The sequence below is a fragment of the Megalobrama amblycephala genome, linkage group LG21 (genome assembly GCF_018812025.1).
Source record: "Megalobrama amblycephala isolate DHTTF-2021 linkage group LG21, ASM1881202v1, whole genome shotgun sequence".
NCBI classification, from domain to species: domain Eukaryota; kingdom Metazoa; phylum Chordata; class Actinopteri; order Cypriniformes; family Xenocyprididae; genus Megalobrama; species Megalobrama amblycephala.
In genome coordinates, this window is record NC_063064.1 from 13786153 (window position 1) to 13808569 (window position 22417).

Sequence of the window (22417 nt, forward strand, 5' to 3'; positions counted from 1 at the left end):
ATTGGTTGAACCTTATTGGTTCTCACATGTCGAGCAAACATGCTTGAGCTTCTGTTTACCATCATTTATGTGTGCATTGATGAATGTTTATATGTGAATATAAGCCTGAATTGAATCTTTTCATTATTATAAAGCGATCAATCTCTTCAGAAAATACGGACTAAACCACTCAATTCATATGGATTAGTTTTACGATGTCTTTTTGAACTTTTTTGAAGTATCAAAGTGGTAGTTGCGTAGACCGTCAATGGAGGGACAGAAATCTCTCAGATTTCATTAAAAATATTTTCATTTATGTTCTGAAGATGAACAAAACGGGTTTGGAATGACATGAGTGTGAGTAAATGATGCCAGAATTTTCATTTTGGGGTAAACTAACTCTTTAAAAACGAGAGAAGTCGCTTGACGGAATAAAAAAGAATTCAGCTCTCGACACAGTTTTAAAAGTTGAACTGCTTTTTACTTAAAATGGTGTTCGAAAAACATAGTGAATCACAGCACGACGGTCAAATACAGTGTGTCCGTCTAGCACAAGTTTACACAGAAAAACAAAAAGCAGCTAAATGAAACTCAAAATGCATTCTAAATAAATTGTAGGTCAAATTTTATGTTGACTTTATCCTGTAAGATACTGGTGTGTGATTGACATTTACAGAAAACAAAACAAAACAAAAATTCCCAAATAAAGATTAGAAGCACGGATTAGAGGTTTAGAAGTTAAACAAGTTTTAAAGCAAACAGAGAATCTGCTTCCTAAAATAGTTTCTACAGATGAATCTGTAAACAGTATGTTTGGTATAAAATAAAACTCCAGTTAAACAGGTGTAGCGACACTCAAGAAATAACAGCATTTTCTGCCTGAAAGCTTATACTAAAGCTGATAAAACTTTAAAGCATGCATATTTGCAATTGAATTATGTCTTAAATATGTTTTTGGCACATTCATTTTATGGTCTAAATATGTCTACAGGCAAAAGAAAACATTGGAAATCAAAAAGAAGTCACTAGATTAAACTGCACAAACAAATCAGCAGTGATATTTGCGTCTATCTGTCCTTAGAGAGGCTTCCTTACATGGAGACATGACGTTCAAGGCTGTGCATCTGGGTGTGAGACGCTTGTTGACTTCACACGGGTGGATCAGTTTGCTGTGAATCCCGTGGACTTCGTGGAAACCAAGGAAACTTAAGGGGCAGATCAAGAGGCTACTATTACAGTCAAGGAATCTCCAAAAATATCCAGACATTCGCACAGACGAAAAACAACACATTTCTTGACCTTGTTTATGCCCATTTATGACTTAAAACGCACTTGTTTTGGTTTGCACTATATATCTTCGAACACATTTGGAGGTTCTGAGAGCGTCTGAAGGCTGAGTTGTTTATTGCATTTCCAGCTGCCTGTTCGCTTTGTTCTCTTTGGACAGCACTGAGCTTTGTCCGTTTCCCGAAAATTATGCGGAATCAAATAGCCAAATAGATTAAGTCAGATTTTTCCCACTGATGTGGTACTAGGAGGCGTTTAGCCCCAAACCAAAACACTTGTGTTATCATTATCATTGCAAAGGATAAAAAAACATAAAAAAGCAAAACTTATGCTTGAACTATTTGCATTTAATATTCTGCACTTGGATCTTGGCACAATTATGAATCAAAAAAAGGGGCAAAGGCCAGGAATTAAGTGTTGTTGATATATTCCTGCATGCACATGAGCAAACACTGTAGATATGGGCGACAATTGTTAAATGCGTCAAAAGCACATGCATGTTACTTCCCCCATCAGGCTGCGCTGCACGTGGCGTTGTGTTCCACCTCCGCTCCTGGCTCGTGTCCAGGTCTCAGACAGAGCTGTGAAGCTATGGTAAATATTGTGAGGAATGTATGGAGGGGCTGAGAAGGAATGTATTTACCTCAGGTCAAAAGAAAGTTTTGTACATATCTTTCCTTGGTGAATTGAAAAAGCATAAACAAGATGTGTTTGCAGCTTTTGTACTGCAATTGCACAATTGCAATACTAGAGGAACAGGATGTTCTCCAAGATTGTTTCTCCCTCTCTTTTGCTCTCAATAGTGGCGGTCAAACTCCTGCAGAACCACAGTCTTATAAAAAACAACTGCCATTTCCCTTCAGTAATTCATTATAGGTAGTACTCCATTGTACTCTAAGTTTGACAACCACTAAAGGGATCGGTTCACCTGTCGTTTTGCCAAGTAGGACTTGTTCCTGGATCAACATCTTTGTTGGTCCTGGAACAACATTCCAATCAACCAATCAGATTTGAGGGACAAGTTTGCAGTTTGTGACAAGTTTAGGCTTACAACCAGGCTTAGGTGCGTCTACATCAGCGTTATTGTTATATCATTTCCCTCTGATTTTAGGGATAGGTTATTGGTAGGGTTAGATTTAGGGGTAGGTTAGGGTTAGATTTTCAGATGGGAATGTTATTCCAGGATCAACAAAATATGCTGATCCAGGAATATTTCATACTTGGCAAAATCACAGTGACTATATTGAGCAGAACATCCAAGCTGCTCTTTTCCATACAATGAAAGCATATGGACTCATTTCACAGACAATTTCCATGGTTATTAACTGAAAATTTATCAACGTTTTTATATTTTCCTTTAAAAAAAAAAAAAATCAAATGTAAATTTATAACACTATACTTTGTGTTATATTACCTTGTCATTAAATTTCAGAAAACTAGTTAATGCCACTGTTCCTAATAACTGCTGAGGGAGTGAATGCAAATTTGACATTTTTCTCTTTTCTGACCAACGTAATCAATGTCTCAGTATTTATTTATTGTTTTCGCCATTCAACTAAATGGGAGCGCAAAAATATATTTGTTATACTTTCTGTTCACCACAATACACTTTCAGAAAAAAAGGTACAAAAGCTGTCACTGGGGCAATACCTTTTCAAAACGTGCACTTTTGTACCGAAAGGGTGCATATTGGTACCTTAAAGGTATATATTAAAGAGTACCTAAAAGGAACAGAAGTGTAGGTAGTAAGTGTAACTTTTGTACCCTTTTTTCTGAAAGTGTAGGGTTTACCCAATTATCACGACTTCTGCTTTGGAGAACCTGGAAATGTGAAAAGCGTTCATGGAGTTCCACGGGTTTAAAACCACATTATGTTGAGTAATTGATCAAAGAACTTTTGGGTGGAAGATCCCTTAAACCATCTCTCATGCTTTTTTTAGAGAAATGTGTCTTCAGGGTGTAACTGTGACCAATGGCTCTCCTTAACTCTCCTTAGTTCACGCAAAAATGCAAATTTTGCCACTTACTCTTCCTCAAGTGGTTTTGGACCGCATTGACTTTCATTGTATGGATAAAAACAGCTCGTCAAAAATCAATCATGTTCCACAGAAAGAAAGTCATACAGGTTTGGAACGACATGAAGATGATGACAAAGTTCGTATTTTTTGGAGAACTACCCCTTTAAGAGCAACAAGTTGTATGCCATATGCTGTTCCAGCTTTGGCCATTAGGAGGAGTTGCCATTTCCCACACATGGTAATCCTGCAAGAGTGCTGAGAACCTATGCCTAGTTTAACAGTGCACTCTAAACACCTTCGGTTAAAAACGGAAGCTTCTTCTAAACTTTCGTCTGCGCATTTTGTTTCCAAAATGCTGAACTGTGAAGTACTGACTGAGTCATGTGCATATACCGACATTAGTAAGACTTTCTGGTCAGCTCTTCCCCATTTTAAACTTTCCAAACAGTCATCATTATCCACAAACCCCCACTCAAAACAATGACACTGTGAGAAAAGGAGAACAATTTGGGTCATAATTGGTAGAATGCGATGCATACCAAACCACAAGACACACTCCCACTCGGCAGGAGCATGATAAGAGGGCTGCTGTATAAACAGGGAGGTTTGGGAATAATGTGATTTTCTTTTCATAGATCTCTCAGGAGAGATCCTTGCTTCTCTGACGTCATACTTTATGTACAAGTAAACAACCGGCACTGAGGGGAATAACCAGACGTAAACACTCAAATGGTGACTGTCAATAAGATTTAAAGTGTTGACAAGACCACAGATCTGATAAGGAAGGAAGGAAGAAAGAAAAACGGGAAGAAAATTATGTTTGTGGCTGGCTTTGAAGGTATGATGGTCAGGATTAAAAGATCGAAGGACAGAAAGAAGGAAACAGGGAGAGAGAAAGAGTATGTAGGTCAGTGTATATTCTGGAAGTGACAGCAAACTCGATGACCTTTCAGCCATTAAATAACTCCCGTACCACTGTCAACTTTTGCTGACACTTAGTTTATTTGCAGCACACTGATTCGGGTTTCACTTATTACAATATTTGTTGTGTATTTGTTTTAAAGTACTTGCTGTTCAGTACTGGCAGCAGTGAATGACGAAATTACTACAGCAGGCCGCGTAAAACACCATTGAACCTGATATTGAAGGGATTAGGAAATCAGGATGACATGTTCACTATGCCTGTTCTTCAAATCTAATGACAGACTTGGGATTCTGGAATGTCCTGTTGAGCTTTGTGTCTTGCATCTCCTGATACTGCATATTGTCTTACAGTTTTTCTTCAAACAATGTCTAACAATGTATATACATACATCACAGGAAGAATTCTGAACATTTTTTGTCATTTTTTAGCCAAATTTGCTGTATGACGACATTTGTGGAACCAAAGGGCCAACTCATTTGTCTTTCTATGGCTGATTTCAAAAATTTAATATTTTCATAATTTTCATATTTTTGTACATTTTCACAAAATTCCAATTTAGATTTGAAATGACAATATAAATAAAAATTTGTTTAAATTTAACTTTTTTGTTTACATTACTTTTCACATCTGACAGAAAGTCGTAATTTTAGTAAAAATGGATATGTAGTAAATAAAAATGGAAATGGTTTAGACCTAATTCACTTTTTGTTTAGATCATAGCGTTAAAAATGTAATAATTAAACCAATTAAATATATTAGATTTTTCTACTTAAAAGTGCTGTATAAGTTTTTGGCTGTACTAAAGCATAAAAATACCATAATATGTTTGCAGATATTTATTAATTAATAATTTATTTTTTTGTTTTGCTCTGCGACCGCACGTTGCCAATTTACCCAACAGTATTTCACCACCCCAGATTACCAGTTGGCCGAAAACACATGCAGCGAATTGCAGCCATTGAAGCCATCGAACAAACAGCGTCAGAGATCGCAGATTCTACCCGACCTAAAAAGCCTCAGCATCTATCTAAAAATCTCTATGAACGAGGCATATTTAAATGCGATATCAACTCATCATAAATCAATAAATCAACTAATTATCTTACAGTGTGTAAGTCTCCTCGCCTTCCAATGTCACTTGAGCTCGCTCCTGTTGCGTGTCTTCAAACTGGCAACCCGTGAGAGCATCTGAGGAGGAGGGGGCGGGGCAAACAATATTTCGAATTTGGACTGCAGTACCCATTTCAACCACTATCTGTCATTCTTACATAGAGCACCTTTAAAGGGGTGGTTGATTATGATTTCACATTTTTAACTTTAGTTAGTGTGTAATGTTGCTGTTAGAGCATAAACAACATCTGTGAAGTTATGACGCTCAAAGTTCAAAGCAAAGGGAGATATTTTCTTTTTAAAAAATCTCTTTTTAAGGACTACAACAAATGGCTGGTAGGGACTACAACAAGCTTCTTCCCGGATTAGTGACATCACTAACCCTAAAATTTACATAAACCCTGTCCTCAGGAACATGCAAGAACTTTAGCGCTCCTCCTCTCCATCTCTCACTCATAGCAGACCAATGGTTGGAGGGGAGTGGTTTAAGCATTTTCAACCCAAGCCGTCAGACTGACTTCATCAGAGAAGGAACGCCATTCCAGACCAGAAGTAACTTTTCAGATTTTGATTAAAGATTACCATGACAAACAATTTTTTTCAGTGTATTAACTTGCGCGGATTGATAGCTCACCACAAGACTATAATATGCGCTAACAAAGTAAATAGGGTCAATTTTGATTTCATGATGACTTTAAGAGAGTTAACTTCACATCAGCTACATAAATTCATCAACTAACCATTCAGAAATGTCCTGTTGCATTCTACATGTTGTCACTTCTTCTTCAGTCTCTCCATCATTGTCCTACTCCGATTTGAACATAAAAGACTGAACAGTTTCTGACATTTTCAGTGAGTCTGAGGTAATCGGAGTGCTAACACTAGCTCTTGAAACTCCGCCCTCATCTTGGGAGCAGCAGCTCATTTGCATTTAAAGGGACACACACACACAAACGGAGCGTTTTTTTCTCACCCTCAAAAAGTGACAAATTTAACATGCTATAAAAAAATGATCTGTGGGCTATTTTGAGCTAAAACTTCACATACACACTCTGGGGACATCAGAGACTTATTTTACATTTTGTAAAGTAAGTGCCATTATATGACCCCTTAAAAAATTAAAAGTCTTGGTTTGAGACAAGGGTAAAATAGTAGCTAAAATATGGAAGAAATTAAGAATTAATTTCAACAATGTATTAATTTGTGACCATGTTTAAAAATTGTTCCCTTGTTTTAATTTACAACAACAGTATCTTGTTGTTGTTGTTTTGTTTTTTTGTTTTTTTTTTTTTTTCTTGCAGGTCTCCATATATTGAATATACAGGATTTGAAAGGTAGCAAAAAATAAATTTCCAAAACTAAAAAATCTCAAAAGTGGTTAGCCTGCTTTTCCCCCTAAAACTGCTGCTTGTAGTTTTAAGCATACAAAACACTGCGCTTTTTTTCAAAGTGCTTTGTTATCAAGTTATCACCCCTGTCCTGGCTGTACAATGAGAATTTACAGACCACTCTTTGGCCGTCTATGTAGGTCAGACTAGCATGCCTGCATCTTTAACTATCAGAGAACTTTTGGCTGCTGAAAGCTGCTAACCAAAACAAGACTACACCTTCTCCACTTACGGCCGGCCCTGAACAAACTAATGTTACACAAAGCGTGGGCAGGGCAGCCAAACAGGACGGTCACATAATAATAAAGAACATCTTTTCCTACGTGATTTCTCTCAGGTCCTGCTCTGAGTGAAGTGTCAAATAACCCTCTACAGACTGAGAATATGTTTATGAATACAGCTCCAGTTGAACACATGTTATCATGGCTTAGTAGCCTAATCAAACTGTCTGGTTGGTTGGATAACAAAATATTTCAAATATTAACAAAAAATATAAAAACCCATTTTTGATAGTTCTTATACCCTTACTGTACATCAAAAGTTGCCTGTTTTAATTTCTCCTATAGAATTTCACAAGAAACATCTGAGACAAACATAACTGAGAAATAGAGTAAGGATGTGATTCTGAAGACCTAGCCAAGCAGCACACCCTTGGTGCGGATTTCCTGCTGCCAACCTGACGTGATATTCAAAAATTAAGTCTCAATCTCATATTTTCCCCCTGAGATATTTATCTTTGTCACCTGTGAAGGAAATCATGATGTTTTTGAGCTGAACAAATGTTTTGATGGTCTCCTTACCTTGTAAGAGGGTCTCATCTTACAAAAAAACAAGGCCTATACGTTTCACCTATGCACATGAAATCAGAAGCTGTGGAGGCAGATCTAAAGGTAAATGCACTGAGAAGTTCATATAAATGAATAAATACAAATGTATTTTTACATGAAACTATTTTTTTTACATCTCATATGCTCAATCCTTCTCCTAGAAGTCCATAAACAAGGATCATGTGATTTACTTAGTTCTCACGCAAACCTTTTCACATGGATTGTTGTGCAGTTTATGGGGTTTTCCCAATTTAGCTAATGAAAATTAATCTGAATTACACAACTGTTACATCATTTTGTGACGCAGCTCATGATCTCTTGAGTTTCCCTGTAATCCCTTCACTCAGTTCACTCTTGATATATTGTTTCCTGCAGGTAAACTGCACACATTTGTCGTATTTTGGTATTTACACCACCAGGAATTAAATAATCTGCATCTACTACACTTTGAATGTGCTGCAGTTTTTCTTTGTTTTTTTGTCATCAGCTGATTGGTCCACATGCTTGGTCCTGTTCTGTGGCTCACGTAGCACTTTACATGACAGAAATATGATTTTGTTTTTCAGATCTTTTAGATAAGTGTGTTTTTAATGATGTCATAACTACTCAAAAGCTTTCAGTCAACCATTGTAGACTAAACAAAGACAGACATGTGCAATAATAAGAGTGTAGATTTAAAGGGATACTCCACCCAAAAATGAAATTTCTCTCATCATTTACTCACCCTCACATTTTCCCAAATGTATATGACTTCCTTCAGATAAACACAAATGAAGATTTATTTATTTTTTGTATCACTGCATATCCATCACTGCAAGTCTATATTATACAAGTTTGCAGGACTTCCAAAGTTTACGTTTAAAAAAATAAAGTAAAATAAATAAAAATAACCAAAACTGCTTGGCGAACTTACAATTAAATAACATATTTCAAATAAACAAAAAAATCTGACATGACTTGTCCCAAAAATGTTGTTTCTTATGCTCAAATAACATTTTAAAACGTATTTTCCAGGCTAGATGAGCTAATGCGCATGTGCAGTCATAAGTGCGAGTCTCAGGTTTCTATGGGAACCGGAGCTTCTAACGGCAGCTGCAGTGACGCAATGACTTTACCAATCAGCGATTGGCTCTTTTAATTAGAAGGGCGGGACGTATTCCGCCATATTACGCATTGCAAAAGACTATTTATTAGGTGCACTGAAAGGAATAATATTAATATACATAATCTGTGCACGAGGTAGGGCCTTAAAAACATCAGCCAATCGCGTAAACGATTGGCCCTCTGGCTTGTCAATCACTGCCATGACGTTCCTTGTGAAAGACGTGCGTGCTCCAGTAACTTTCCACACTCCACAGGCGCTGCATGCAATGTTTTTGTCAGGAGTGTCTTTGGTTTCTCAGTTGTCGAAAACATCCTCTGTAGCACCTTTAAAGTTGAGTGCATGAAGTGTCCAACATTCCACACTTCGTTTTTTCCTTTAATTTAGTGCATCATCCGGGTATTTAAAGTGCACTTTTTTCTTTTTGGAACTTTCTGTGTGAACGCACTACTCGCACTATTTATACTTAAAAACGTCATAGAATAGTGCATAAGTACACGAATTGGGACGCACCTATAGAGTACCTCAGGGATGACGTGTTTTTGTAGGCCAACCCGTAAGTTAGCGGCGCACGGGTTCCCTCGATCAAAAGCCTATGCATTTTTCCCATAGACTTTTAGAAAATTGCAAAAAATAAGCTCTGTGTTTAAAGTCCCTGTAAAGTCAATTCTGAGAATTCTTTCTAAACACTTTATAAATGTTACAAATGTATTGCTGAAACACATTACAAAGTCTGTGAATTGAGTAATGCTTAATTGTGAAGTTAGAGCGTTAAACAGTTTTTCACCAAGTCTCTGCTCAGGATTTTTTGGGCGGAGCTAAAACGGGGGTCTAATGACGCACATCGTCCCCCGAGCATAGCCCCTCCCCTAACACTATATAACTGTCGATGACGCACCGAGCGTGGCGCCGCCTCTAACTCTACAGCGGTTCACTCGCTCTATCTCGAGTGTCATTACAGTACAGCCCTTTGTACATTTAGCTAGTAATGCCTTCGTCACGCAAATGCATATTACATGGTTGTTAAAATATACAATATGCTCGGTCTACTTATTTAAATTTCCTAAAACGATGATATGAAGGATTCTAAAGTGATAGTTCTACACCGGATAATTTTACAAACTTTCATCAGACAGCTGGGATTCACAGATAATCCGCTGTTTTTGGTGAATGTGACTGAACAGACCTCGTCCCCCCACCCGCCTCGGCCTTCTTACCGTCCCGACGATAACCGATGATATATGGGGCCGGACAGAGTCTCTCCCGTCCCGGCCTTCATCCTCCTGTCTCGCGGCACCGTCATTTGTCGACTCGACAACAGTCCGGCAGTACGTGCCCAATGAGTGTAAGTTGTCGTGTGTGCTTATGTTATAATAAGTAGGTAGTCCACAGTAACTCTGCTATAATGTGCAACCCTCTAACGTGATTCTTTTGTTTATATGCATCGCATCAGTATGTTTGACTCATTAGACTCAAGTCAGTTGAGACGGCAGCTCTCATGAGTGGGTGTGGTTTCAGCGCCGACAGCGGACACGCCCCCAGCGTTTGAGAGCAGAGAGCGCTGCCTATTTTTTCGAGATTTTGATAACTTATTTCATTTACTTGCAGATTTTTTTAATCATTCATATTTGGTTGGGTGGTTAATAACACATTTTTCTGTGGTGTGACAAGCTCAAAACACATACTTTAAAATGACATTACAGGGACTTTAACAAAGGGTTATGACACTTACACATTTTGTCTATCAAGATAATCTTTACAAGTTAACACAACATTTATACAGTTTGAAGCCTAAATAAACTCGTCAGATATAAAAAGCTAACAGTAGGCTATAAACGGACTACAGCACACCATGGTCGCGGATCAACGTCACCACCACCAAGCTTCCTCAAACTGTATTTAAAAAAACAACTTTATTTAAAAATGTGCTCGCTGATTATGATCTGCGCTGTGTATGAATACTTATCCACTTTTTCATGAGACATGCTGTCCAAATGTCCTGTTTGTCATGATGACGTCTAAAGTCCCTGCCAAAGGAAGTAGTCACTTTTAGCAATTTGTTAGCAACCGCCATTGTAACTGCGGGTGGTTTTATGTCATAGATCAAAACGTGAAAATATTTAGAGGCTTTGTAATCCACAGACCTTATTTCAGGCGATTTAACAAAAACCCATTCAAAAAACCCATTGTCTTCGGGGCGATGGATCCGGAAGTCCTAAAATGCTAACTCGTTTCCAGGTTTTGCCTACAAAAACACGTCATCCCAAACAGGTAGCCTACTCTATAGGAGTGAGTAATAGTATTCATAAGTAATAGGAGCTCTCATGAACCCCTGTATGACAGTTGAAAGGTGATGGTTTCTAGTTTAAAAAGTGTAACATAGTATTTTTCACGCACACCTATTGTTTCAGTTCAGAAGACATCTTTTTTTTTTTTTTACAATAATTATTTTCTCTTCACAAGCTGGCTACACTGGCCTGTTCCAGAGAAATGGACAAAAGAAATGAACAACAAACTACTGGAAACTTTGAAAAAAAATTGATGCTTGCTTTGACATGCACTTATATGAGGAGGTTCAGAGATACACGCAAATCTATTTTAAAAAAGGACATTTTTATTGCTCGTTTATCACTTTTTTATCACTCCTTTATCACTTCTGGACATAAATAGGGCAGACACTGGACATGGACGAAACTTTTTAATGAGAGTCTGTTGAGCCCCTGTGGTCGAGCACACTGTCAAATGGAGTATACTTTAAAAGGCTGTACACGTATGAAACGAAAGTAAACTTTGGGCTTTAGAAGATGCTTCTACAAACTGTTTTCACTGTTTTTATCACTTTGCTTGTGTTTGTGGTGTTTGTGGTACGGAATGGCCTAGAGTTGTGTGATTCTTTTGAAAGTTGGTACGTCTCTTGTCAGATGGTTACCAGGAGTTGGATTTCTCTCACAAGGGAAATGCAAAACATCGAATGGAGTGGAGAAAGGGAAATTGTTTTCACTATACTCCATTCATATATACTGATTTCGTCTGTGCATTGCTTGATGAAACACCAGCTTTTCATTGGCAGAGAAAAAAATACTATCCAGATTTGTCTGAAGCATAAGTTACTCAACATTAAAAGGATAGTTCACCAAAAAATGAAAATTCTGTCATCATTTACTGGCTTTCACTGTATGTTCTTCCTTGTGGGAAATAAAGCCATACAGGTTTGGAACGACAAGAGGGTGAGTAAATGATGGTGAACTGTCCATTTTTATCTTAGTTCTGGTTCACTACAACTGACCAACTTCTGAAGTCAGTAAAATTTCTTCAGCCACCTGCATAGGAGAGAAGAGACAACAAGCAACAAATTTCAGAGTTGGGCAGTGATGCTGAATTGTGTGGATTAATAACCAGATCGACCTGACAGGCTGGTTTAGAATGAGAAGCAGGTGGAGAGAGGTCACTGGTGCCAAATCACAGAGAAAAAAAGCATATGAACCCAGTGCCAAACAAAAGAAAGCCAAGAATCTGAGAGGTACAAAAGCCCTATTGTGCCATACTTCACAAACATCAGGAACAGGAGCGGGAAACAGAGGGTCAAAAATGACAGTAGAGCATAATCTCGGATGGACTTTCCGCTACCAAAAATGTTTCAGCCATGCTGTTGTTTGTTTGTGTACTGGTGTGCAGTGACTTAACATTTGGCTGACTAACAGTAGTAGAGGCTCGTGAGGTCATTCTGCTGTGGGTAAGTGTATTCTCACAGCTGACAAGTTATGGAAGAATAACACAAGCAGGGCCAAACTCATGGGAATTATGGGTCACCTTTAACACAAAACAAGGGGAGAAGCCAAGAGGGCAGGAAAGGGCACAGCTGGCCTAGTGCACAGAGAGTTCTGTGTGACATGAGACATCCGGAGTAGTGCTGTGTGGTTGTTCAGGAAACCAGCTTGGTTCAACATATGGTGAAGCAGCCTCTACCTCGCTCTGCTCTGATTGGCTCTCCTGTCTCCGGGCATGTGTCTGCAGAGAACAAAACAGTATTTAGCCAATCAGACAAAGGCAAGAGTTTCCCTTCTCTAGCTAAAAAAACTCAAACTGAACATCAGTGACATCACTGGCCCTTTAAACTAAACCACAAACATTTAAAAAGCAATGTGGGTGACAGGCTGCTTCGGGTGACAGGTACACCACATTGTCTCAGTGGAACATGACTTATGATCATGTTTTTGTTTTGCTTTGTTGTTTTTTTCCCGCAAAACATAAGTGAATTTTTTTCCTGTCTTTTCTGCAAATACAAATTGCATTGTTGTGAAAGAACAACATTCATACATGATTTACTGATTCACCACATTACTTTCTGAATTATGTTTTTTTTTTTTCTTTCCATTTTTCTACTTTTTCCATTTGGACAAATTCCATTTTAAATCTAGGTCCTTTGTTCCCTTTTCACAGATTAAGATACTAAAATTTTTTCTAATCCCATTTTGACTGCAAAAAGTCTAAAACAAGATTGAAACAAGATAAAATATTAAGGCTTGTTTTTACAGATTGCATCTTAATAACGAGTGTTACTAGTTTTTAACTCGTTTGAAACAAGTAAAAAAAAAAAAAAAATGAAAAAGGCTGCATATGTATTCTGTGAAAACAAAGGAGAAGAATTTTGAAAAGTGTTGGTAACCAAACACTTGGTGGCCATTGACTTACATTGTATGAAAATGCTACAAAAAACTGCATTCTAAATCACATATACTGTCTAGTAGGTACTACATTTGGTTTAAAACTAACTTTGTAACCATTAAAAAATTATGTTCTATATAGTATAAATATGGGTAGTCTGAATGAAATTCAGACGTACGACATCTGCCATGTTGTCACTGTCACATGACCTACTGAACCAGCCTCATTTGCATCACTTCACTGCAATTCACAACAGCAATTCCCACAGTCTGATGGGATAGTAAAGTGTTCATCAGATGCACACTTCAGAATCTCATCAGAAGTAGTAGGTCATCTGTATACTTTTCTCCTGTTTTATGAATAATTCATACATCCTTACACCCCCCCTTTCCCCTTCCACACACACACACACACACACTATATAGTAGAGAATTTGACATATTCGAACGCAGGGTGAGACATTTCTCAAAAAATATCTTCTTTTATGTTTTGCAGAAGAAAGAAAGTCGGAATGACATGAGGATAAGTAAATGATGTCAGAATTTTCATTTTTGGGTAAACTATTCCTCTTGCAGTGTTGCATTTCAAGTAAATTTATCAATGATTTTTAGGTATTTCAACTGGAAAATTAATAAAGACAAAATGAATAATTAAAAATAGAAATGTTCACTTTTTGAAGTGTGCAGAGAAAAGTCCACACACTGCTCTTTGTCTGAGAATTCCGACCAGCCTGACATGGCAACAGTGGCTCAACCAATAGTGTGTGTTTGGGGCGGGGCTATTAGTTTGTTTGGCCAATACATGGAGGAGTATTTGGAAAAGATGTTTGGAAACGATCATTATTTTTGCCATTCTGTTCAATGATGCTGGTGGAACAGAAATGGTTGAACACTTCAGGTTTAACTTTGAATGAATAGATGCATTCTGTTGCTTCCTCACAGTAAATATTTGCAAGAGTAATAAGTCAAGTCATATAATTAGGAGGGAGGGAATGCATTATATATAACAAAATGTATCTGTCTGTATTCTTGTTGTTTGCTTCACTCTTTGAGGACTTTGAGAAACAAACAAACCAAAAAATGCATGAGTGTGTGAGGGGGGGGGGGGGGTGTTCACTATCAGTCTGCTTTTCCTGTTTGTAAATGATTGGTCAAGTCCCCTGAAGCTCTTACTGAGGAGGAAGCAGAGACACTCTGTTGAGAACAGTGAACTGCACTGGATTGTTTACACAGAACACAATGTATAAATCTCTTTGGGGAAGAGAGAAAGAATGAAGCTTGTTTTGCATGACTACACAAAAAATATTTGGTGTGTGAAATAGCATGCTTGATTTATTCAGATCACAATAAGAATATTTCATCATCAACAGCAGAATTCCAGGACTGCTGGACACAAGGGTCACTCCTCTCAGATGATATCTGATTACTAGGAAGAAAAAAACATAAAACTGGTGCCCTAGCGTTACATTGATTTGCCTCCACATCCGTTCCACAATGTAATGCATAAAGAAGTCATTGTTTATACTTCTATTAAAAAAGTAGACATGTCTTCGAGCTTTCAAGGACACTGCTGGAGAAAATCAAGTCTTCCTCTGTATCAGAATGCCTAAACTTCAAATATAAATCCCTATACCCTGACCTAAAATTACATGTCGTCATCCAAGCAAAAAATAAAATCAAGTGTTTCATGCAAGCTACTCTACTACAATATATATGCACAATTAATATCTACACTTTGTATTGTTTTCCAGTAAAAAATAAATAAACGCTTGTGTATAACAATATAGTCCAAACCCACATTTCATATCATTCCTTCATCTGTGCTTCATACTTTAATGACTGGATAAAGGCAAAACAACTTTTCCTTGCACAGCAGCTGAAACAGAAAAGTATCTGTATAAGGTGGTGGATCACATGGATGACTTGCTGTATAATGTTGCAGGGCATTTGCATAAATTTGAACTCTGCTTAACTTTTCCATTAGTCATTGTCACTTACAGTATGTTGCATCAAATAAACTTAAATTGAAAACAAATGACTTCTGAACACTTTGTTGCTGCAACCTATAATGTGATAAGTACAAAGAACAGCCTATTGAACACACTGTACTTCTGTCCCTCACAGCCCCATTTTCATTCACATCAAATTAAATATGGTGTACCCTGACTAACCATATTAAAAAGTGAAGAATGACATTGGAACACAAGTATTATGTTTGTCCCAAAGGCTGGTTCACAGTACCTCAGCAAACACCAACAAGATTAACACATTGATCCAACAAAATCCAGCTGTTGGAATTTGGTGTTTGTTGGGCAAAGTTACTTTTAAAAGTAATGCATTACAATGTTGTGTTACTTCCTAAAAAGTAACTATTTGTGTTACGTAGTTATTTTTATGGAAATTAATGCACTATATTACTTTTGTGTTATTCTCGTATGGCCTGGGCTTACTTGTTTGTTTTTTAATAACAAAAAAGTTTTATTTTCATGCCAAAAGTGAAATGAGTATGCCTCAGTCTGAAGGAAATGCAAATTCACATCTTGCCAGTAGTGGGCGCAGCTCAAACAAACCTTTCAGCTGTGCTGACATTCTGGATCGCAAGAATAAGATGCAGGAGAAGAAAGTTCAGCACTTACTCCCTGCGTTCCATTCGGAAGGGCTCATCCCTATACCCTCTGGAGTGAGAGCTTCGAAGGGATGAAGGGTGTAGGGGTCAAAAAACTCTTCTTTTGGAACGCACTTCTGCGTCATCTTAACGAGACAATCAATGAGGAGTAGATTGTGCAAGCTGTGCCCTTTGTTTAACGTTAGTTTATTTATTTATTTATTTATTTTAGGTTTATCGCACCATATTGTATATTGTATCATTTGAATGGACTGATAAAAGAGCTGTAAAGTATTTTTGTTGAAGTACAATGTCGTTTTGACCATAATAATGTACCAAATCTAACTCATTTAAATATTACAGTAGTATAGAAAAATACTATACATACATTTATAGGTAAAATCGAACTCCTAACCTCCTGTACCCATTCTGCAAAACTTCTTCATTCCGAAGGGCCCTTTGAAGTGGCCAGTTTTGAGCACTTTGGTTTGGAACGACCCTTCAATATAGCGGCCGTGATTATTTTCACTCCGAAGTGCCCTTCGGAGGGCGATATATCCCGTTTGGAACGCACCGACTTTGTACAAGTAAAATGAGTAAATGCCTGCTCACATTTAGTCTAGAACTACAATAACCATAATATTTACACAGTGCATACAACGCCTCTGCACTTTCTCCTGATTGCTGTCAATAAATGGGAAAAGAAAGTAACTTGTGATATTTGAAAAAGTAGCTCAGATATTTTGTTGTAAATTTAAAAGTAATCTAATTTACTAGTTACTTGAAAAAAGTAATCTGATTACGTAACTCGTGTTACTTGTGATACCCCCAACAATGTTGTTGGGACAGTAAAAACTACCAAACTACTGACTAGGTTAAAGGTGAGACTGGAACAAAGCTACACCGAGGGTAGTGCATCTGGCCATCACTGATGTCTGTAGATGACACTATTTTCGGAGCCCTGGCAGTGGCTGTCCGTGGTGTAAGCAGGGGTGGGGGTAAAGTCACTTACCAGAATAGAAGCTTGAAAAACAAATAAACAAACAAACCAAAAAAACTTGTTTGTTCTGAATTTTTAAGTAAACAAGATGCTCAAAGTCAAAGTGTATTCCCGAATTGCAGCTAACATCCGCCTCGTCTGTCAATGACAGTCCATTACAGTGATGTAAAATGTGTTTAGAATTACCAAAGCTAATTCAAAACAATGCAAAAAAGCATTTTAAATGTGTCTTTACCCTGAAGTGTTGCTCAGTTGCTATTCTTTTCCAGGAAAACATCCTAGTTACTCTAGCACGGCACCTGATTGAAAGCAGGTGTGACATCAGAGTTCCAGCCTACAAGAAAGAGGCACATGTGTGAGACAAGACTGAAGATTGCAAACAGTTAATTTTCATATTTTCTTATTTTCCAGGCAGGCCATTTCTGGGAACCAGCAAAGTGCAACGAAAGCATGACTATATTTGTATGCTGAGCTATCTGAACAATCTGGCATTAATACAGGTTATTAACTTCAACTAGACAAACAGTGTTTGGGAATAACTAACTACAAGACAGCAATGCTACTAACTTAACTACAATTTTCAGAAGGCAACCATGAAAGGAGCTTGACCTCTATATATATAGCATAGCTTTTCTAGTTTGCAAGACTAACAAGTAGCTGTGTAGTATGACAAAATGCAACATTGCTATTTTTTTAGATGTTGTTTTTGTAACAGTTATTCTCTGTTATATCCTGTTTTAGTTTCATTTTCACTCTGTTTTATCGTTTCCTGTTTTCCTGTGTTCCCTTGTTAGTTTCCCTGGATGTTAATTAGTTCTTATACACCAGTTTCTGTTCTACTCATTATCTCCATGCTTTATAGTTTCCTCAGTTTCTTTGTCTGGTATTGTTTAAATCAGCGTCAATGTGGTTACATTATTCTCCTGCTATCTATTTAGAGTAAATTTGCATGTATGAAATTTAATGTGGTTTATATATTCAAGTCAAGTTAAAAAGCAGCTTTATAGAAAATCATGAAGTTAATGTTTATAATATCTTCATACCCATACCAATATCTTCATAATGCATAGGTACATTTAGCAGATTAGAGTTGGGTGATATAGTTTACAATTTGTGATGATACATGCAATCAAGCCACTGAGATAATCTACATAGTATAAATTGCTTTACACACGTATTATGTATGTGTGCGGATAAAGTTGGACATACTTATATATCCATCTTTATATAAAAAGCTGAATGATAATAGTTACATTTTACGTCAAAATCAAAAATCAGGCAGTTGAGATTTGCATCGCTTTATGTGAGTATACTGTGTGTATGGGGAACAATTTATATAATATATCCAGTGTTATATATGGAGCTTTGTGTTAATAAATACATTGTGGTTAATATACTTTAAAAGATATTATCCCCTTAAATATCAGCAGTGTAGTTAGCTACTTTTTGTTTCATTTTTAAAGAGTAGCTTAAATTATGTGTAACTTATAACTTTGGAAGCACAGGAAACAGCAAGAAAAGCATGTAATATTTATGTTCAGAACTAGAAATGACATAAAAGAAAAAGAGAGAGAATGAGACTGAAATAGAAGCCAGAAAAAAACAAGCATGTGTCCATGAGTGTGTTAGGGTGTCTGGAATGGTCAGAGGGGTTCGAGAAGTAGGTGTCTGGGAGGGATGGGAGGTTATAGGGATCTCTGTCGTACTGGCTTACTCTGGTTTGCTCCGCATTTGCTTGGCTTTGCTCCAGGGTGAAGGGCTCAAGGCAGAGATGGCGAGGACGGCTCAGCTCAAACCTTGATGGGGGGCAACTTGGCCTGGTCCATATTGTCCTCAATTTGGACCCCTGAGTCTTTCCTTCGCATTTTTAAAAACATGTCAGACTCTGGATTTCATAATATGTCCTTAGGGTATTTTTAAACAGCCAGTACCGACAGAGTACTGCAATTATACTTAATTTACTCTGTCAAAGATTTTCATGGAAAAACCAAAAATAGTATACACCTGAATGATGACATGAGAATTTACTGGCAAAAAAAAAAAAAGGGGCAGGGGTGGGGGTTGCTGAAACTCCTAAAGAAGGCTTGATCCCTCTGAAGGACATCATAACAAGATGGTGGGGGTCAAAGAAAGTAGTCTTCCCATAATATGAAGCTTTACCAGTAAATATTAAGATACGTTTCTAACTCTGACTGATTTTAAATCATAATTTTGCCCATCCCTAAAATAGGTCATACAATTAACTTTATTTAAGCTGTTGAATTAAATATGCTATAAAACCACACTCATTCATGCATTTATTGCATGGATGAAGAACATAGTGTGTTTAAAATGCATATACACAGTTCATAACAAACCCAATTTAATGCTGATAAACCGAATGTATGAAACAGTCTGCTGAAAATATACACTAACTTAACAATACTGAAATAGGAGCACATACTCTTGTGACTCTTTGTCTATGTTGTGAAATTTACATACTTCACATGCTTTTGAAAAATCCAGCGTTTAGTTGATCCTGATAAGTGCTCATTGTCACAGTTGTAAACACAATGCTGGTTTCTTCCATAAGGGGATTTGGCATCACGGCATCTTTGTTTCCAGGCAACAAACATGTCTCCCGGAAATCCTGTAGAATTCAACCAATCAGATAAGTGTTAATGTTTCCAATTTTGTGTGTGATATGCATCAAACATACAGAAAACGGTTCGTGGGCATGATGTCTGAGAGGAGGGAACGAGACATTATGTAGCTACCCTATGGGGTTATCCTCCTCCTTCCTCAAATACTGAATTGCGCTGATTGCATTATGCTGGGAAAACTGGCCAATGGCCCTCAAGCACACAAGTTATGGGCGGAGCCCCCCACTATATAGCTCACCGACATTAACTCTTGAATATTGAACTCACTGAATATTTCGAATGTTTGAACAGGCATACAAGACTCTGGGAGTTGCAACACAGCAGCGTGCACAATGTTTTGTTCCCTCCTCTCAGGGAACCAAGGTTACTAGAGTAACAAGAGATGTTCCCTGAGAGGAGGGAACAAGACATTGCGTAGCTACGCAATGTGGATCACGTACAATCCCAATGTGTTGTGGCCTAACATAGTGAGAAGAGTACATGAGCCAGACTTAATAGAGCCATGCCCCGTTGACCATTCCACATCCACTATAGCACCTAGAGGAAAAGATAATAGAGACAAATAAGTGCCCTCCAGCTAATAGCAGAGCGGGAATAAGCAACGATATAGGTGTATAGTCATGACAACTTCACATGAACTGGCAGCTGCATCGCTGGTGACAGGCACATATTCAGCAAATAAACAAATGAGTCATAACTGACGAGAATAAATGAAAGGATTCCATCGCTGTAAGGTATTCAACAACCAACTTTCTACGATCAAAAACAACCCAAGTGCATGCATAGGAACTAAGGAATATAACGCTCTGACGCTGACTGAGTCAGCATATTCAGGACACGAAAGCACACCAGACCTGGTCAAACCACCTTGCTCACGAAGGAGGCATGGCCAGGTGCAGACGAACAACTGATCCGGAATGGCTGCCATCTCAATGCACAGACAGAACTAGCTGTGCAAAAGATGGAACCCTTAAGGTTGTAAAATCAAGCAAAAGTGTTTTGTAAAGACCAACCTGCCGCCAGACAAATATCGACATTCCTCTAGCCCTAGCCAATGAAGAAGCCACACTCCTCGTGGAGTGAGTGTGAACTCCAAAAGGACAGAGGTCTCATACTTAGAAGCATATGTCAATGCAATCGCTTCTACAATCCAATGGGACAGCCGCTGTTCTGAAACCGACAGCCCCTTAGTGCGGCCTCCAAAAACAAACAAACAGGTGCTCAGACAGCCTAAAGTGACTGGACCTGTCCAGATAAGCACGTAAAGCTTGGACTGGGCATAGGGGATGCAGTGTTGACTGAGAGTCCAGTGGACTGTGCTCTAAGCAATGTTGTAAGCACTTTAGGCACATACACCTTCTGGGCTGTAGTCTGACCATACAGTAGTCTGACCATACATTCATTCTAACCGAACTCCATACAAGCAGCATCCGTAGACAGTGTGTGCAAATCGCCCACGCTCTTACCACATGCTAAAATAAGCATGAAAAGAGCTTTCCAACCGAGTGACCATCGATGGGTAAATGGAAAGCCGAAATAGCAGCCATATACACAGATCAAGCATAACATCATGACCACTGACAGGTGAAGTGAATAACACTGATTATCTCTTCATCACGGCACCTGTTAGTGGGTGGAATATATTAGGCAGCAATTGAGCGTTTTCCAAGGAAGGAACAGTGGTGAAACAGCGATAGGGTCATGAGTGGCCAAGGCTCATTGATGCATGTGGAGAGCGAAGGCTGGCCCATGTGGTTCGATCCAACAGATGAGCTACTGTAGCTCAAATTGCTCAAGAAGTTAATACTGGTTCTGATAGAAAGATGTCAGAAAACCTTGGGTCCTGCCATCCATGTGGATGTTACTTTGATATGTACCACCTACCTAAGCATTGTTGCAGACCATGTACACCCTTTCATGGAAACGGTATTCCCTGGTGGCTGTGGCCTCTTCAGCAGGATAATGCACCCTGCCAAAAAGCAAAAATGGTTCAGGATTGGTTTGAGAAGAACAACAACAAGTTTGAGGTGTTGACTTGGCCTCCAAATTCCCCAGATCTCAATCCAATCGAGCATCTGTGGGATGTACTGAACAAACAAATCCGATCCATGAAGGCCCCACCTCACAACTTATAGGACTTAAAGGATCTGCTGCTAACATCTTGGTGCCAGATACCACAGCACACCTTCAGGGGTCTAATGGAGTCCATGCCTCAATGGGTCAAGGCTGTTTTGGCAGCAAAAGGGGGGCCATCACAATATTAGGAAGGTGGTCATAATGTTATGCCTGATTGGTGTATACTTTCAAAGTAGATTGTATGCGTCCAGCATCCAATCAGTCTTGCAAAAATGATATAATGACAGACACAGCACAACAGGCTGAATCCTCATTTCTCATTTTACACTATGAAATGAAAACCTTCCATTTCTGAGCATACAGGCATCAAGTCGAAGGAGCTCTTGCTTACAATATTGTATCCAAAACCCGCCGAGATACACTTACCAAGCGTTCACACCACCGCTGGCGAGAGCGTCAAAGTGACAGGAAGTCATTCATTTTCAATGTGAGCTGGCGGCGAGCTCTGGTGAGCAGTGGCGCGTCTTGGACGGTGTGGGCGTCGAGGAGAGTTGAAGTCAGGTCAGCTTTATGGTAATGAGCTATGATGCAGCAACCAATTGGAATGTATAGGTCCTCCACTTGAGAGGATTCCAGAGCATGCAGTTGTGTAAACTTTGGTTCCGATCAAACATTACTTCCCAAGCAAAATGGAGGAGAGGTGGATAATTGCCGTGGCGGGTTTCCCAATAATATATGATGTGTGTCCCTGTTTGCGTACAGGGACATAAATAAGAAAAATGATGCGTGGACCA

General features: G+C 38.4%; 1 protein-coding gene and 1 long non-coding RNA gene across 3 annotated transcripts in view; one reads left to right on the forward strand and one right to left on the reverse strand.

Annotated features, from left to right (window-relative positions):
- magi1b (membrane associated guanylate kinase, WW and PDZ domain containing 1b) overlaps positions 1 to 22417 on the forward strand; it is a 1153738-nt gene that overhangs the window by 377359 nt on the left and 753962 nt on the right.
- LOC125256360 lies at positions 11320 to 21354 on the reverse strand. 2 transcript variants are annotated; one of them, XR_007182098.1, is made up of 4 exons: positions 20561 to 21354; positions 19387 to 19534; positions 17141 to 17239; positions 11320 to 12644 (listed from the first exon to the last, which is right to left on the reverse strand). It is a non-coding gene; the product is annotated as an uncharacterized LOC125256360 (long non-coding RNA). The 2 variants fall into 2 exon arrangements; XR_007182097.1 differs by having other exon boundaries at positions 17141 to 19534.